The following is a 19,820-nucleotide window of genomic DNA, read 5'->3' on the forward strand; positions in this document are numbered from 1 at the left end:
GCAGACTTTAACAGTGTAGTCAGCAAGATGTTTATTTTTGTCTTGTTAATCTCCCTTCTTGTTGTGTGACACCACTCTGTCCCTTTATTAGGGAGGGAGGGAGTGAGGGAGGGAGAGGGAGAGAGAGAGAGAAGAGAGGAGGGGGGAGGGGAGAGGGGCATGTCAAATTGGTGGGTGAACAATTAGTGTTTGTAGTACTGCAGATTTATGGTCTTTTGGGGGGCTTTGCTATTGCTTGCTTGGAGGTTGTTGATGCTTTTTGCAGAAGTAAGTGGAGGAAGGGGAGGGTCAATGCTTGCTGCTGCCTGTACATGGGAGGGTGCAGTAGGGGGACGTTGGAGTTCTAACATTTTACTCTCACTTATTCTTTGGGATACTTTCTTTTTGTGGATGTCTGCGAAGAACAAGAGTTTCAGGTTGTATATTGCATACAATCTCTGCTATCAAATGGAACTATTGAATTATTTTGACAGAATATTGTTGAATATAAGAACAACTGAAGTTTGTTATTCCCTCTCAGACCTGGTTAAGCTCTAACAACAGCTTTCCTTTTAACAAATTTTCCCCTGATGTTCCAGTATTAACTACAGTGGCATGCAAAAGTTTGAGCACCCCGATAAAAATTTCTGTTACTATGAATAGCTAAGCAAGTAAAAGATGACCTGATTTTCAAAAGCCATGAATTTAACTATGACACATTTCTTTAATATTTTAAGCAAGATTACTTTTTATTTCCATATTTTATAGTTTCAAAATAACAAAAAAGGAAAAGGGCCCAAAGCAAAAGTTTGGCCACCCTGCATGGTTAGTACCTAGTAACACCCCCTTTGGCAAGTATCACAGCTTATAAACACTTTCTGTAGCCAGCTAAGAGTCTCTCAATTCTCTCTGGGGGATTTTTGCCTATTCTTCCTTGCAAAAAGCTTCTAGTTCTGTGAGATTCTTGTGCCATCTTGCGTGCACTGCTCTTTTGAGGTCTATCCACAAATGATGTTTAAGTCGGCGAACTGTCAGGGCCATGGAAAGACCTTCAGCTTGTGCCTGTTGAGGTAATCCATTGTGGATTTTGAGGTGTGTTTAGGATCATTATCCTTTTGTAGGAGCCATCCTCTTTTCATCTTCAGCTTTTTTACAGAGGGTGTGATGTTTGCTTCCAGAATTTGCTGGTATTTAATTGAATTCATTCTTCCCTCTACCAGTGAAATGTTCCTCGTGCCACTGGCTGCAACACACGCCCAAAGCATGATCGATCCACCCCCATGCTTACCAGTTGGAGAGGTGTTCTTTTCATGAAATGCTGCACCCTTTTTTCTCCAAACGTAGCTTTGCTCATTGCGGCCAAAAAGTTATAGTTTAACTTCATCAGTGTACAGGACTTGTTTCCAAAATGCATCTGGGTTGTTTAGATATTCCTTTGGAAACTTCTGACACTGAATTTTGTGGTGAGGACACAGGAAAGGTTTTCTTCTGATGAATCTTCAATGAAGGTCATATTTGTGCAGGTGTCACTGCACAGTAGAACAGTGCACCACCACTCCAGAATCTGCTAAATTTTCCTGAAGGTATTTTGCAGTCAAACAGGGGTTTTGATTTGCCTTTCTAGCAATCTTATGGGCAGTTCTCTTAGAAAGTTTTCATGGCCTTCCAGACCTCAACTTGACCTCCACCGTTCCTGTTAATAGCCATTTCTTAATTACGTTATGAGCTGAGGAAATGGTTGCCTGAAAATTCTTTGCTATCTTCTTAGAGCCTTCTCCTGCTTTGTGGGCATCACTTATTTTAATTTTCAGAGTGCTAGGCAGCTGCTTAGAGGAGCCCCTGGCTGCTGATTATTGGGACAAGGTTTGAGGATTCAGGGTGTTTCTAAAGCTTTGAAATTTGCATTACCTGGCCTTTCCTAACGATGACTCTGAAAAAGCCATGGCCCTAACAAGCTATTTAAGTTCTGAAGCCTTGCTAAAAGTTATCTGAGAGCTCATATCTCTTGGGGTGCCCTACCTTTTGTATGGTACTCTTTCCTTTTTTTTAACTCCGAATTTGTACAAAACAAAAATAATACACTAATCTTGCTTAAAATGTTGAGAAGAAAGTTTCATCTTTAATTTTATGACTTTTGGAGATCAGTTCATCTTCTACTCACTTAACTATTCACAATAACAGAATTTTGACCAGGGGTGTCCAAATTTTTGCATGCCACTGTATGTTCCCAATCACTTTTTGCTATTTGCTGCTTAATGCTGGAGAAAGAAGCCAAGTTTAGTAGCAGTATAAGGGCTAACATAAGTCAAGAGGAATAACTTGGTGAATTAAGCTTAAGTAATAAACAACATTATGGTGTCCAGAACTGAAAATCACCAGAGCCCAATAAACATTAAATCAATGCTATTTGTGAGATAGAGACACCTGATTAAACCCTTCAAAGCTGTCCTCAAATTTGCTTGATCACAGGGTCAATATGTATTTTAAAGCAGTGATTGATTTGTCTTTTAAATATGGAATAAATGTAAGCGAATGGAAATTAGATACAAATAGATAGATTGCAATTGAATTGAATGGCAAAGCAGGCTCAGGGCAGAACAGCTTATTCGTGCTTCTATTTGCCAATACAGTATTATTGAGTTGTTCTCCATTCTTCTAGGGATCCCTGTGCACAAAACACAACTTTATTATAAATTTAATCTGCAGTCATAGAACATCAAGCTGAGCCTCTTGGGTTTCTTTTTCATCTATTTGCACTATGTAATAGACAATATCTTCTTGGTCATCCACCATCTATCATCCTACTCTTCCAAGGCTTGAAATAATGCATCAATCAGCATAATTTAATTGATATCCAATTTTCACCTCTAATTGAGTTATGTCAGAGGATTGCTCTAACTGACAACTGCAATTTTAAATACTGTATTAAAAAAGCATCAGAAGCTTCGTTTTGAATTAATTTTTCACAGGAGAATGTAGTCCATTCGTCCTGGTTATGTCCTGGTTATGTCCATACATTTAACAGGAAGATTTATCACTTATAAACAACCTGATAGAATTATAGTTCTTGAAGTGTGTTTGATTAGAGGCAATGATGATATCAGGGACATGGAAGAGGAAAAAAAAATGATACTCTGTCAAACACACTTCTGTTATCCTAGAAGTGTCAGTTTATATTCTGTTTCAAAATGCTTGGATCCTTGATCCCCGTTCAAATTAAATTCTATGGAGTATTTTAAACATCAATTTACAATTCATAATAATTGAAATACTTGGCATTTTAGGTAATACAAAATAATGGAAATTAACTTGATTTCTCATGGGGTGAATGAAGCTTAAAAAGGCAACTCTAGAGATGAATAGTTATGTTTCATCTTGCCTTTAAATATCATGTAGTTTTACTGTGATTCTTTCTTTCTTGAATCTTTTTCGCTGTGCCTGTCTGTAGACTGACACTTCCTATAAACTTGCATCTCTCTCACTAGCCTGCATACTTCTTTCCACTATGTCTTCATCCATTCCTTCCCTTTTCCTTCTGATTACAAATTGGGTTCCTCCAGTTCTCCAGGTATCTCAAGTGTTTACATATTTGTGCATCTTCTTTTCATATGTCCAACAAGATTTTTTGTCTCCAATATTTCCCGCCATTTGCCTTTTGACATTCTGGTTCTGTTGAAATCATTGTGCATCTTTCTGCAGCATCTGAAGAATTGTTTTATATGCATGCATTTCTGTAGTTTGGATTGTGTTGGGGCATGGGAGAAAAAAATAGCTTGAATGCACTTCTGTGCCCTGAACATAAATTAAATCATATAGATTTCTTCGCAAAATCTTTGAGTTTCTGTGTAACTGTCCAGCATAGTTGTTATTGAGCTAGCAAGAGAGTAACACAAAAGCATATCCTACCTTGATAACTGAGCAATATAAAGACATAAGTAAATAAATTTATAATTTAAACAAGTCCCAGTAATGGTAACCACAAAGCTACTGGAATGTAGAAAAATGCCAGCTGTGAAGCATCCTTCAGGGAAGAATACTGCCATCCTCACAATAGCCAGTGTACCTGTGATGCAGACCTACAGGTGCGTTAATAGTTAATTACCTCTCCAGAGAGCAACGGACGACAAATGCTGACATTGTCATAACTTCCACATCCCAAGAGTGAACAGAACTGAATCAGGGAAAACTGATCAAAGAATATCCATTGAAATAAAGTGGGAAGAAAGCATGTCACAACAAAGTTTTTGAAAATCTATTTAAGTACTCGAAATACTGGCTTTGTTTTTGATCTTCTCTTACTTGGGAATGACAGGACAATGTTAATGTGAAGCTCTCTTTTCACAGTAATATCTGTTTTGTAAAATTGAGTTCTCAACGTGCACTGCACATATATTAACTGGTCACGTCTGCATTATAGTTTGTTGTATATTGCAGCAGCTTACATTTCTTCCCGTATTGCAAATTTTTGCAGTTTCTGATATCCTGTCATATTTGTATTAAAATGTCTACAATTTTTTGGTAGACTACCTTATGAATACCGCAGCATATGTTTGATTTTTGACCAAATATCTGTTAGAAAACCTTTTCATGCTGTTTGTGATGTGTCGTTTCTGAGTTTATTTAGTGTTGTTGCTCACTACTTCTCTTGAGACTGAGTTTTCAGTGACACATTAACTCCACCTTTGTCGCTCAAAATGTCATCTTTCAAAGCCACAGCATGTAGCAGAAGTCCTAAAGGGGCTGTCACTCCTGTTGGAATAGGAGAGAAAGGAACATTTTTCAATGTTCAATTTGCTGTTACTCTGTCATGTTATTATTTGTGGGAACCATGTGAGAAAGAGATTTTTTGTATTTCTAGTCACTATAAACGTACAGATGACAGTAAGCCTTCAACAATTCCAATTGCTTAGCTGTCATTTGTTTTCCTTGTATAGAAACAATGTGCAAATATATTTCCTTCTGCTCCAAAGGAAGAAATGAAGTGCATGCTGTGTAAATTTTTCATAAGTAGATGGATTGGAACACTAGAAATACATCTGATTGGGAATGGATGGTAGAGTTAATCCTTAGTTGATGGTTTTGTGTTTTTCCTTTTAATTTTCCTATGTTTCCTTTTGTTTCCTATGTTGCGTTGATAAAAACTGGTGAGTGTGAAAAAGGAAATGCCAAAATTCTTTCACCTCTGAAGAAGGAGAGGTGACCGTGAGTTTCCTTTGCCATGGCACCAATGTGATTGGACGAGGACAGGATATTGGTGATGTTCACTCCACTGAGCTCAAAGCTCTCAGCCTTCGCAGCTTCAGCAGTTCGATATAAATAAGAGTGCATGCAGTGCCCTTATCCAGCTTTTTTGTTTTACTGACATTGAGAGAAAGATTGTTGTAATGACACCATGTCACTACGCTCTTTATTTCCTTCCCATACTCAAACTCGTCATTATCTGAAATACTGGCTACCATATTGATCTCATCTGCAGACTTGTAGATGGGGTCTGGCCAAGTGCAAGTGGTAGTGTAGGGGGCTGAGTATGCAGACCATTGGACTACCAGCTCTGAGGATATTCATGGCAGATATTCTGTCCTTATGCTGGTGGATGCTGACTCAGACTTGTTCATGTTCGAAGATTTAGCATTCAGCCCAATTGAGTATGTCACCATCATCATGGACTTTATTGGCAAGAGCGTTGAGTATTACATACCAACGGTGACAATCCAGTTGTTCCCGAACTGTAAATCATGGACGAACAAGTTAGTAAGTGCTAAGACAAGGATGTTGGGAGATGTAATCACAAGTTCATTGGAAGCTGAATGACGGAGTCGTCCGGGTGCATCATCAAGGACACCTGCCATCCAGGCCATTCTCTCACCTTAGTGCTGCCATCAAGGAGGAGATACAGGAGCCTCAGTACGCACACACCAGGTTCAGGATCAGATTACCCCTCAGCTGTCAGGCTCTTGAACCATAGGGGCTAACATCATGCAACTTAACTTATTCAATACTGTTCTGTTCCCACTACCAATGGACTCACTTTCAAAGATTCTTCATCTCCTGTTCTTGATATTTTTTGTTTATTTTTATTGCTACTTGCATTGCTTAAATTGTTTCTTTGTACTTATTGTGAACACCTGCAAAAAGAAATCTCAGGGTTGTATATGGTGACGTACATGTTCTTTGACAATAAATGTAAATTGAACTTGGTCTGATCGATCAGATGAGGTATAGAGAGCAAAATGCCTTGAAAATTTGAGACATATAGGAGCAGATTAGGCCATCTGGCTGATTGAGTCTGCTCTGCCTTTTCATAATGGATGATCCAATTTTCCTTTCAGCCCAAATCTCCTGCCTTCTCCCCGTATCCTTTCATGCCCTGAACAATCAAGAGTCTATCAAACTCTGCCTTAAATATACAAAAAGACTGGCCTCCACAGCTGCCTGTGTCAAAAAGGTCCACAGATACTCTGCTCTGTGGCTAAGTAAATTCCCGCTCATCTCCATTCTAAAAGGATGCCCCTGTATTCTGAAACTGTATCCTCTGATTTTTGACTCTCCCATCATAGGAAGCATCCTTTCCACCTCCATTCTATCAAAGTCTTTCACCATTCGATAGATTTCAATGTCATCCCTTATTTTTCAGAATTCCTGTGAATACAGGCCCAGAGTTATCAGATTCTCTTCATATAACATGTCATTCAATCCTGGATCATTTTCATGAACTTTCTTCATATCCTCTCCAGGATTAGCTTATCCTTTCTAAAATAAGGGGCCCAAATCTGTTCACAATACTCCAAGTGAGGCCATACCAGTGCTTTAAAAAGTGTCAACATTACATTCTTGCTTTTATGTTCTAGTCCTCTTGAAATGAATGCTGGAATCGCATTTGCCTTCCTCACCACAGTGTCAGCCTGAAAATGAACCTTTAGCAAATCCAGCACAAGGACTCCCAAGTCCCTTTGCAACTTCATTTTCTGTATTTTTTCTCCATTCAGAAAATACAGCCCTTTCATTTCTCCGACCAAAGTGCATGATCGTACACTTCCCGACACTATATTCCATTTGCCATCCCCTTTGCACATTCTCCTAATCTATCTCAAGTCCTTCTGTAGCCTCTCTGCTTCCTCAAAACTACCTGCCATTCCACCTATCTTCATATTGACAACAAAGCCATCAATTCTATCATACAAACCATTGACATATAATGTAAAAAGAATCGGTCCCAACAAAGACAGCTGTGGATCACCACTAGTTCCCAGCAGGTAACTACACTTTATTCCCACATTTTGCCTCCTGCCAATCAACCGCTATGTTATCCAAACTAGAATCTTTTCTGTTATACCACGGGAACATAGTTTGTTAAACAGCCTCATATGTGGCATACGTGGCACCTCATGAAAGGCCTTCTGCAAATCCCGGTCCGCGACATCAACTAATTCTCCTTTGTTTATCTGGCTTGTTATTTCTTCAAAGAATTCAAACAGGTTTGTCAGACAAGATTTTCCCTTGAGAAAACCATGCTGACTGCACCCTATTTTATCACATGTTTCCAAGTATCTTGACTCCTCATTCTTAGTAATCAACTCCCAACATCTTCCCCGCCACTGAGGTCAGATTAACTGGCCTATAGTTTCCTTTCTTCTGCCTCTGTCCCTTCTTGAGTGACATTTGCAATTTTAGTCTTCTTGAACCATTCCAGAATCTGTGATCATTGAAAGATCATTACTAATGCTTCAACAGTCTATTCAGCCACTTATTTCAGAACCCTAGGGTATACACCATCTGGTCCATGTGACTTAGCAACTCTCAGACTCTTCAATTTCCCAAGAACCATCTCTTTGGTAACAGTAACTTCAAATGCTTCACCTGGCACCCCTGACAGCTGGAACTTCCATCATCCCTCTAGTGTTCTCCACAGTGAAGGCTGATGTAAAATACTTATTCAGTTCATCCGCCATTTACTTGTCCCCCATTACTACCTCTCCAGTGTCTTTTTCCAGTGGTCCAATATCCACTCTTGTCTCTCCTTTACGCATTTATGTATTTGAAGATACCTTTAGTATTCTCTTTAATATTACTGGCTAACTTACTTTCGTATACCATCTTAACCTTCTTAATGACTTTTCTCGTTGCCTTCTTGTGATTTTCAAAGGCTTCCTGATCCTCTAATTTTCCATTAATTTTTGCTCCATTATTCGTGCTCCCTTTGGCTTTTATGTTGGCTTTGACTTCTCTTGTTACCCATGGTTGTGTCATCTAACCTTTAGAATACTTCTTCAGTCATTGAGGAAGTCCCAGTAAGATTAAGCGTTTACTGTTCACTCTTCCACATTAATGTATGGTGAAAACTGTTGATAAAACAATAAAAATACAGTATTTGTTTCCTTCTTGGCATCACATTTACATCATAAATACTTGCAAAAGTAAAACGACAACAACTATATTACATTCAAGAGCAACATACAGTCAGAATCTACCTACGCCATCGACTGGCTTTAAATACATCAACACAAACTATCTGCAACTCTGTAAGTAACAAAGAACATAAACTTTATCAACCGTCATTACTTTTAACAGAATCAGCATTAACATTTTAAATTCAACATGTTGATTATCTTATGAACTTACGGCGTTGCTTCTCTGATGTTTCTAGTGCATAGAAAGAAAACTTTTCTTGCGCTGATCCTGCACACATATGCCCCCTCCTTCCCGTTTCTCCAAATCGGTATTTTCCCATAAGACGCGGAGAAACCGGGTGTGATGTCCTCGCATGCCGTGATATATCACAGACAAAGAATTTACTTTAAACAGCCTTAACTTTAACTAAAAAACGATAACAAATGAATTACTAAAGCAAAAGTATAATAAATTAAACAAATGCCTTAAAGGCAACACACTCCCCGCCTGACCTTCGTAAGGTCACAATGAACATAATACAAAACTTCAGTCTCTGAATCAGTCCTTAGGGAGAAGTAGAATGATTTCTGCAACTGGCCTTTGTTAAGTTTTCACATCACCTTGGTCAGAAGTTTTCAGCTCGACCTTCCTGACATATCCATCCCTTCTAGGGAATGTATCAGTGATTCTGGCCATTGGCCAGCAGTTGTGGGTGATTTGTTTGTCCCTGAGCAGGACTAAATCTCCAACTTGAAGATTCCTGCGGGGTTCTGTCCACTTTTGTCTGTGTTGCAACAAAGGTAGATATTCATGTCTCCAACGAGACCAGAACCGAATTGCAAGAGCTGGAACCTGTCTCCATTGCTTTGTGTACAAATCCTTATCAGAGAAGTCCCCAGGTGGAGGGGGGGGGGGGAGCTCCTGCCTTCTGCGTAGGGAGCATTGATGGCGAGAGTATGAAGGGGTTTTCCAGGTCGGAAGACACAGGGAGGAGTAGTTGTGCATTTATAATGGCTGTGACTTCTGCCATTAGTGTGCACAGTACCTCGTGGGTCAATCAGGTGCGTTGCTGCAGAAACATTGAATCAAGAATTCTTCTGGTGATTCCAATCATCCGCTCCCATGTGCCTCCCATGTGAGAGGCGTGTGATGTGTTAAACTCCCAGTTGCATCTCTGCTGACTGAGGTACTTTTGCACCGTTTTGTCCATCCCGAGCTCCTTAAACGCTCCAACAAAGTTCGTGCTGCAATCAGACCTTAACTGTTTTGCAGGACCTCTTAGCGCAAAGAAGCACCTGAGAGCGTTAATGCAGCTGGATGTATCCAAAGATTCGATGACCTCAATGTGTACTGCTCTTGAACTCATGCAGCTGAACATGATGGCCCACCGCTTGCTCTCTGCTTGTCCTCCTATGGTGCGTCTCGTAGTGATAGTCCAGGGACCAAATACGTTGAGCCCCACATATGTAAAAGGAGGGCAGGCTTCGAGGCGTTCTGGTGGGAGGTCCGCCATACGTTGAGCTTCCAACTTGCCTCACAGTTTCCTGCAGGTTACACATTTGTGAAGTACTGAATTGATCAGTGTTTTACCTCCCAAGATCCACAGTCCCACTGCCCTGATTGCTCCTTCCATCAGGTGACGGCTTTACCTGTTCGTGGTGATGGCGAGTGAGCAGTAAGGACACATGGCTGTCTTTAGGCAGGATTACTGGACTCTTTTCTGCAGCTGGAAGGTGGGAGTGTATTAACCAGCCTCCAGTGCAAGTGATATCGTTCTTCAGGATTGGGTTGAATTTCCTCAAGGGGCTGTGCTTTGGTATTGGTTTATTAGCTTGGAGAGCTGAAAACTCCCCTGCAAAAGCCGCTTTTTGAGTTGCTTTAAAGATGACGTCCTTTGCCTGGGCCAATTCGTCCGCAGTGCGAGGTAAGTTACATTTGGGCCATAAGAAATGGAGGAAATTGCAATGGTCCTCCTGTACTAAGAAGCTATGGAACATCTGCTGGATGTCCGCTAAGATTGCTACCTTCTCCTTCCAGAAGCGCAGCAGGACCCCGAGAAGGATATTGTTAAGGTAGGGGCCTGTAAGGAGCACGTCATTAAGGGCGATACCAGCGCACTGAGCACTGGAGTCAAAGACCACCCTGATCTGATTGGGCTTTTGTGGGTGGTAAACCCCAAACGTTGAGAGGTACCAGCAATTCTCGCCTTCCCTCAGTGGCGGTGCTACTTCAGCATGTCCATTAGCAAAGATCTTCTCCATAAATGCTACGTATTGTTGCTGCATCTCATGTTTCCTTTTCAGGGTTTTTTGCAAGGACGTGAACCACTTGACCGCCTGCTCTTTGTTGTTTGGCAAGCTCTGGCATGGTTCTCTGAAAGGTAGTGGGGCAACCCCATTATTTGCTTCATCTCTGAAGACCTTGGTGTCCCTTATTTTTAAGAAAATGGTGTCTTTTGCTGATGGAGCAAGTTTATTATCATGCTCAGCTTGAGTGAAGACTGACTGACCCAGCGTCTTGTCGGTTACTTTACATTTGTTAAAGCCTTGCCATGCTTCCTTGAAACACATGAAACTTGTGCAGGGTTAAAAAATTGAATGGCAGCCACTCTCTAGCACATTGGTCTTGAGTGTGTTAACTGTCGGTTTGTGTATATTGCCAAGGCACACCTCTCCTATCACCACCCAGCCCAGATCCAGGCGTTGGGCAAAGGGGGCGTCGTGTGGTCCATTGACCTGCTGCCTAACCTTGTGCACCTGGAGAACATCTCTTCCTAATAGCAGGAGTATTTCTGCTTTTGGATCCAGTTCTGGGATGTGCTTGGCAATGTGGTGGAGATGTGGCTGGTGTAGCACAGCGTTTGGCATTGGGATCTCAGTGCAGTTGTTCAAAATTTCATTGCACTCTAAGAGTGGAGGGAGACAGATGACAATTTTACGATCCAGGGACTCGAGCTGGAAGCCTTCTGCCTTCCTTCCATAAGTTTCCACGCTGCCTGAGCAAGTTCTAAGGTAGTATGGGAACTGATTACTCTCAATGTTGAACAAGTCAAAGAACTCTGGTCTGACTAGTGAGCGATTGCTCTGATCGTCCATAATTATGTAGGCTTTGATGGCCTTGTCTTTGGCTCCCTTAGGGTACACCTTAGTGAGGCAGATCTTTGAACAAGAACGGCTGGACTGAGCTTGACCGCAAACTTCTGTGCAGCTTGAGCTGACAACAGTTGTCCTGGAGTGAGCCTCTCCCTCCCCGCCGTCCTGTTGTGAGGGTGAAGGAGCTTTGTCAGTTTGCGGTAATGGGCCGGGATGCATGGCCCCATTGTGATTAGTGCTATTACATTCCGGACACTTCACGGAGATCGTACACTCTAGCAAGGTAAGAGGTAGAGGAACAGCATTTAAAACATATTTTTTTCTCCTTGAGAAGGACCATCCTCTCTTCAAGGGGTTTTTTCCTAAATGTTCTGCATTTTTTGAGGGGGTGGGGTTTGTTATGCAATGGACAATTCTTGCTAGGGTCATTGTTAGTTGTAAAGGCTTCAGTTTTACACACTGAGACAGGTTTATTAATGTTGAAATTATTCAAAGTGGATTTAACTGGCTTGGTGTAAATTGTACTGCTACCTGGACTCATGAAGCTAGGGTCATTTCGCTTCTTTGCCTCCTTGCACACAAATCTAGTGAAATACTCAAAGGGAGGAAATCAACCATCCTTCTCTTAATTGTACTCTGAGCCAACAGACACCCACCTTTCCTGCAGCCCAAATGGAAGTTTATCTACGATTGGTCTAATCCTGTATGAAGTATCTGGGTATGATAGACCAGTTAAATAGCCATCTTCTTTGGCACCTTGAATCTCCATGAGTAAATCGCCGAGCTCTCTTAACTTAGTGCTGACACCTTAGGAAAATTTTCCAGACGTCGAAATAGTGCCGTTTCAATAATTTCAGGGGCCGCATAGCATTCCCGAAGTCTCTCCCATGCTTTGCGTAAGGCTAGCTTGGGGTTGTTAATGTACACTGAACATATGCGTCTCACCTGTTCGCATGATTCTTTTCCCAGCCATTTCGCCATAAGATCCAACTCTTGGGTTGCTCCGAGCTGGACTCCGTGGATAGAATTGCCGAATGAGGTGTACCATGCACGGTAATTCTCAGGTTTATCTTCAAACTGGTATAGTCCTGAAGTGACGAGATCTCGTTGTGCTAAATACTGTGCCATGGGTTCAACTGCAAATGGCATGCTGGCTGGGGGAATATGTCAGCGGGTATATGACTGAGGGTGTACATTTGTTATGGAATTTGCTGTTCTGAATTCAGCCTTTGCCTCTCCTCTTGCCAAATCTGGTAAGTTTGGTGTCGAGAAGTATTTGTCATCAGCCCTTTCATTCTTGAATTTGTCGCGGAATTGCAAGGGTAAATTATCTTCCTCAGATGGATGTGATGCAATTGGGCCTCTCTGAGACTCCTCATGAGGTGGGATGTTAACATATATGTATGGAGAGGAAGAACGAATCTTCAAGTCCATTTGAGATCGGACATAGTCACTTGTGCGTTCCAATCTGGTCTTTCTGAAGTAGATTTTACGTCATCCAGAACATGCCTTTCTTCAGCACTTTCTAATATCTCTGCTTCCACCCTGGCAACTTCGGCTTCTCGGTGTCGCAACAGCACTTCTAACCCTGACCCTATCCTTACCTTTTCCAACTGGTTTTCGGCTTCTCTGGCAGCCGCTTCCTTTTTCAATTTTGATTCTTGTTCGGCGTACAGTGCTCGCAGCTTGGCGGCTTCTGCCTTAGCTCTTGCATAGGCAGCCTTACTTGTTGATGCCCTACCGCCCCTGGCACCAGATGGCAATGACTTGATGCTGAATCGTGATGCCATTGTAGCACTTGAAACACCTGGTAATGCTGCCTTTACACTGTAGTGTTCTTGCACAGGTGTAAAAGAACTCTGAACTAAACACCAAGCATAAATCAGTCATTGAGGCAGTCCCAGTAAGATTAACTGTTTACTGTTCACTCTTCCACATTAACGTTTGGTGAAAACTGTTGATAAAACAATACAAAATATATACAGTATTTGTTTCCTTCTTTGCATCACATTTACATCATAAATACTTGCAAAAGTAAAACTACAACAACTATATTACATTAAAGTGCAACATACAGTCAGAATCTACCTACGCCATCGACTGGCTTTAAATACACTTCAACACAAACTATCCGCAACTCTTTAAATAACAAAGAACATAAACTTTATCAACCGTCATTACTTTTAACAGAATCAGCATTAACGTTTTAAATTCAACATGTTGATTATCTTATGAACTTACGGCGTTGCTTCTCTAATGTTTCTAGTGCGTAGAAAGAAAACTTTTCTTTGCTGATCCTGCACACATAAGCCCCCTCCTTCCCGTTTCTCCAAACCGGTATTTTCCCATAAGACGCAGAGAAACCGGGTGTGATGTCATCACATGCCGCGATATATCACGGACAACAAGTTTGCTTTAAACAACCTTAACTTTAATGAAAAAATGATATCAAATGAATTACTAAAGTGAAAATATAATAAACTAAACAAATGCCTTAAAGGCAACACACTGACATATTTGACTTTAGCTTCTCCTGCTCACATTTCAGGGTGAATTCTATAATATTATGATCACTTAATATTCCTATGTCTTCTGAATTGCTTCCAGAATTCCCAGTCATTGCTGCTGTACTGTCATCCCTGACAGTGTTACTTCCCAATAAATTTTGGCCAGCTCCTCTCTCATGCCTATGGAATTCCCTTTACTCTACTCTACGGAAACTTTGTCACATGGTGTGAGCAGAATCATCTGCAGCTTAATGTGAAAAAGACTAAGGAGCTGGTGGTGGACCTGAGGAGGGTTAAGGCACCAGTGACCTCTGTTTCCATCCAAGGGGTCAGTGTGGACATGGTGGAGAATTACAAATACCTGGGCATACAAATGGACCATAAACTGGACTGGTCAAAGAACACTGTGGCTGTCTACAAGGAGGATCAGAGCCATCTTTACTTCCTGAGAAGACTGAGGTCCTTTAACATCTGCCGGACGATGCTGAGGATGTTCTACGAGTCTGTGGTTGCCAGTGCTATCACGTTTGCTGTTGTGTGCTGGGGCAGCAGGCTGAGGGTAGCAGACACCAACAGAATCAACAAACTCATTTGTAAGGCCAGTGATGTTGTGGGGGTTGAACTGGACTCTCTGATGGTGGTGTCTGAAAAGAGGATGCTGTCCAAGTTGCATGCCATCTTGGACAATGTCTCCTATCCACTCCATAATGTACTGGTTAGGCACAGGAGTACATTCAGCCAGAGACTCATTCCACCGAGATGTAACACTGAGCGTCATAGGAAGTCATTCCTGCCTGTGGCCATCAAACTTTACTACTCCTCCCTCGGAGTGTCAGACACCCTGAGCCAATAGGCCTGTCCTGGACTTATTTCCACCTGGCATAATTTACTTATTATTATTTAATTATTTATGGTTTTATATTGCTATATTTCTACACTATTCTTGGTTGGTGCGACTGTAACGAAACCCAATTTCCCTCGGGATCAATAAAGTATGTCTGTCTGTCTGTCTGTCAATACTGATGCATCAGACTTTAGCTGCTTCTTCTCAAGTTTCAGGGTGAATTTAAATATATTATGATAACTCACTCCTTCGTGTTAACTCTCTAGTCATTTTTAGCTCATTGCACGACACGCAATTCTGAATAGCTTATTATTTCATGTGGTCCACCACGAGCTGCTCTAAAAAGCCATCTTGTAGGCATTTGAGAAATTCCCTCTCCTGTAATCTAGCACCACCCTGATTTTCTCTATTTACTCCATGCCTATTGTAACATTTCCCTTTGGCCTGTATTTTCTATCTCTCATTGTAACTTGTAGATCACATCCTTACTACTGTTTGGGAGTCTGTATACAACTCCTATCAGGGTTTTTTTTTTATGTTCCTTAGCTCCATCCTCAATGATTCAATACCTTCTGACTCTCTGTCACCTCTTTCTAATGATTTAATTTCTTTTTTTTTAATCGCAGAGCATTGCCTTCCTGCCTGTCCTTTCGATACAACGTGTATCCTTGGACATATAATTACTTAGTCTGTCTATTGCACTCATTCAAATATAACACCTTCAGTCCTCTATGCATCCTTTTTTGAATTTGTTTGCCTTTTAAGTTGCAACTCATCCTGTTGACGGCAATTTTGCCCTATCAATAGCTTCTCCACTTTTCGCATTGCCTCTGTTTTTAAACCAGCTACCTTATCATCAGCACTATCATCTGCCTTTTGTACTATACTTCTTGCATTGAAATATATGCAGCTCAGGACACAGGTCACATCATGCTTATCCTTTTGATTTCTAACTTTGTCTGAGGTCTTACCAGCATCTGCCTCCATATCATCTCCACTGACTGCTCTGGCGCTCTGGTTCCCATCCTCCTGTTACTCTAATTTAAACCCCACTGTACAGCATTAATAAACTTTTGTGTAAGGATATCAGTCCACCTCTAATTCAGGTGCAAACTGTACAATCTGTGCAGGTCCCACCTTCCCTGGAAGAGAGCCCAGTGATCTAATAATCATATGCCCTCCCTCCTACACCAACTTCTCAGCCATGTATTAAACTGTATAATCTTCCTAATTTTGGCCTCACTAGCATATGGCATAAGTAGCAATCCTGAGATCACAGCCCTGTAGCTTAGCAACTAACACCCTGTACTCTCTATGCAGAACCTCTTCATTCGTCCTACCCATTTAATTGGTACCTACATGGACCACAACCTCTGGCTTTTCACCCCCCAATTATGAATGCTAAGGACTCGATCCGAAATATCCCTGACCTTGGCACCTGAGAGGCAACATACCATCCAGGAATCTTGTTCTCACCCACAGTACCTCCTGTTCATTCCCCTATTACAACAGCGTGCCTCTCCTCCCTCCTTCTCTTCTGAGTCACAGAAGCAGACTCGGTGCCAGAGACCCAATCACTGTGACCTTCCTCTGTCAGGTTATCCCCTTGACAGTATCCAAAGTGGTTGTTGAGGGGGATGGCCACAGGACTACTCTGCACTGGCTCCTTAACCTCTTTCCCCTTCTTGGCTGTCACCCAGTTTCCCTTGTCCTGCACCTTGGGTATAACTACCTCTCTGTAAGTCCTATCTATCACCCCTCCAGCCTCCTGAATGATCTGGAGTTCATCCAGTTCCTGCTCCATCTACTTAACATGGATTGTTAGAAGCTGCAGCTGGATGCACCTCTCGCAATTGCAGTCGTCAGGGACACTGGAGGTCTCCCTGCCTTCCAACATCCTGTAACTATCCTGCCTAGCATCTCTGTTATCCTAGCTGAGCATATAAAAAAGGAAGGGGGAAAAAAAACCTTAACCTTGAGCTTTTCTCACCTTTTGCTTTATCTGTCTGAAGCCTGTCTTCGCAGAAGCCTCAAAGAGCTAAAGCCTCAAGATCATCATTCTGACTCTGTCTACTCAGGTGAAGGCCACTGTGACAATCACCACTGCGCTTGCCCCTGCCTTCCTATAATTTGCTCCTGCTTATCAATCCCAAATGCTCGCTGGTTGCTAGTCAAAGCTCTTTTCAGTAGTAGTGATCCGCTGCTGGCTTTTCTACTGAGGCAGTGGGCCTGAGTGAAGTCCCTTCCTCTCCAGTGTCTGAATTGGTTGCTGATCAAAGCTCTTTTTCACTGTTGATATAAAGAATTATATCTACAGTAAGAAAGGCTTTGTTAAGAGGTTTCTGATTCAGTTATAAATAGTTCTTGTATTCATTTCATGTTGAGACATTTATTATTGTGCACATTAGTCCAGATTATTTTTGAGGACAGATTTATAGTCCCTGATATACATTTGTATGTTAAAGGATATTGTATGAAGGAATTCTAAATGTTAGGGATTGATTAAATAACAAATGTATGTTATTACTAATCAAATATATTCTGTATTTATTGTAAAAATTTTTCATGAAATGGAAGCAAAAAAAATCAAATACTACTTTTGATTTGTCTTGCATTTTGTAAACTGTAAACTAAATAAATCTATTATGATTATTCAATTCACAGAAAAGAAAAAAAAAATGTTGAAGTCAGAAGAGTTGAAAATATCATAGCAGCTGATTGAATGCCTCCATGAAAGATGGCTAATTTCTTTTCATGTGAAACCTTGGTCAATAAACCATAAAAAATCCATTAATAATTCAGAAGTAGGGGAGAGCTGAAAATAACAAATGCAAAAATCACAGGAAATTTTTATCTTCCTGCATTATTGCAAAAGTAGGTCTGGATTAGTGTAATATTAAAGAAAGATAAAATAATACATAAAAACACTCCAATCTAAAATAAAAACTAAAAGATCAGTGCTTAATGGTTTGTATGTTGTTATATAAGTAGATTGTTTTTTTAAAATACAAAATAAGACATCACATGATTTACTGACGGAAGAAAGCATTTGCTGAGATTTTTGGGGACATGGTTCCCGCTGGGCTAGAAATGCTGGACTAGATTAAGTTATATTCTTTTATCAAGGGACTAGAAAATAAGTCAAAATAAATTGTGGCCTGGTTTCTTTTCCATTTTCTCAAAGGACATAACTAACTATTGTTCTCACAGTAATATAGGAGTGCATCAAAGAGGTTCCCAGCCCTCCTTAGATTAGCCATCATTAAATTCATGAAAAATATTATTTTTTGGTCAGATTCTTAATTAGTGCCTAGGCCTTGTAAGAAGTAAGATGATTAATTACCTGATTGATTATTTCAATTTCTGAACAAAGGTCCCTTAGGCCAATCACCTTCACAAACCATGAATAAATTCATTGTCTTCTAAATTAGAAGTGAAACATTGGCCTTCCCTGCTGGATATACTCGTGCAGTAATGATGCCATTGATTGTTTCTCAACATTCGGGTTGGGGTTAATGGCTTGGAATCCTGCTTCTCTACAGTTCTGCAATCTTCAACACCCCACATGACTCTTTACATAGTTTCACTCAATAAAACTTGAGAAAGATGAATTATTTCTTCCTCATGGAACATCGACTCTGAAGTAGAATTTGTGCCTCTTCAGTTTTATATGAAGAAGAAGAAAAATGAAGTTCAAAGATCCTGGGTGCCCTGAAATTGCTAGAGTAGCAGCAACCATCTGTTAGAGTCTTAGCAAGATTTTGGGAGTCAAAACTGTTAACAAACAGCTTAAAGACTTTGCAGAGATTAAATTGAGTAGAACCATATTAAAGGAATCTCTGAAGATTAGCAAGCCTTTTTATATCTACTCAGTTGCAATCGTGTTGTCTGCCAGAAGCTGTATCTGCTTTACGCAGCTGCAAGAGAAAAAAAAAACTCTCATCTTCAATCTCCCTCGGATAGGACTTGTAGTAAGATGACTATGAAATGATACTTTGGTAAGAAAAGAGTTAAAGCAGCATCCCAGTCATCAGAAAATTATTGATTTCACTTGCACCATCTTGAACCTTATCATTTGCACTACTTTCCACATAGAATTTCAAGTTTTCACTACAGCATACCTTTTTCACTTCATTGATGCTGTAAATAGCCTTTAAAAGTCAGTTATATCTTTTAATTCTAATTCAGTAGGATCAACCTGAGGCCACTCATTGCATCCCTGCTAACCTGTGCTTATCTGGGCCAGATGTGGAGGGCCAGTTAAGCTAAATAACCCATACCCAGCAAAAACCATATGGGTGGACCAAACAATTGACTTTGAGAGCAGACAAGATTTGGAGTGGATCCTTATCAAATTCATAAAAGTGTTGGAATAGATTTTAAAGACTATTAAAGCACACATAAATAATATAATATTTAAACAGAACAAGTAAATATAAATAGTTAGCCATAACTTTTCTCTCCTGGTCTGGAGACTAGGAATCCTCATTCAGATAAATGGGAATTCCCATCCGAGGTCAGTTCTGGTTGGATATGAATCGGCAGTTTTCCCAACTGTAATGCTGGAGTTCCAGATGAGCCAGGCTCCGCCATTGTTCTTCACTCTGAGTGCCCTGCTGGAGCAGTGATGCTGGTTCTCAGTAAAGCCAGGACTACCTTCTCTGAGAACAGGTGAAATTTAGCCACAGTCGATTTGATGCAATTGAATTTGCAAGTGCTTAGAGAAGACTAATTCTTTGGATTACCTTCTTCTGGGAAAGTAATCTCTTGGTTAATAATCTGTTTTCAAAACTTTTGCTGAGGTTCGGAGTTACAATTTGAGAACCAAACTTAGGCTTCTTTGTCAACTACATATCACTGAAGAAAAAAAGAGTGTAACTGTATATATTTCATATCAGAAAATAAAATATTTGGGGATGGATTTGTTTGAGCTATAAGTGACATATTTGAGTGTAAGAGCTGAGGCTTTGGTTTGAGTGGCTTCAGTGACAGGAGGCAGAACAGACAAAG

The sequence above is a fragment of the Hypanus sabinus genome, chromosome 4 (genome assembly GCF_030144855.1).
Source record: "Hypanus sabinus isolate sHypSab1 chromosome 4, sHypSab1.hap1, whole genome shotgun sequence".
NCBI classification, from domain to species: Eukaryota; Metazoa; Chordata; class Chondrichthyes; order Myliobatiformes; family Dasyatidae; genus Hypanus; species Hypanus sabinus.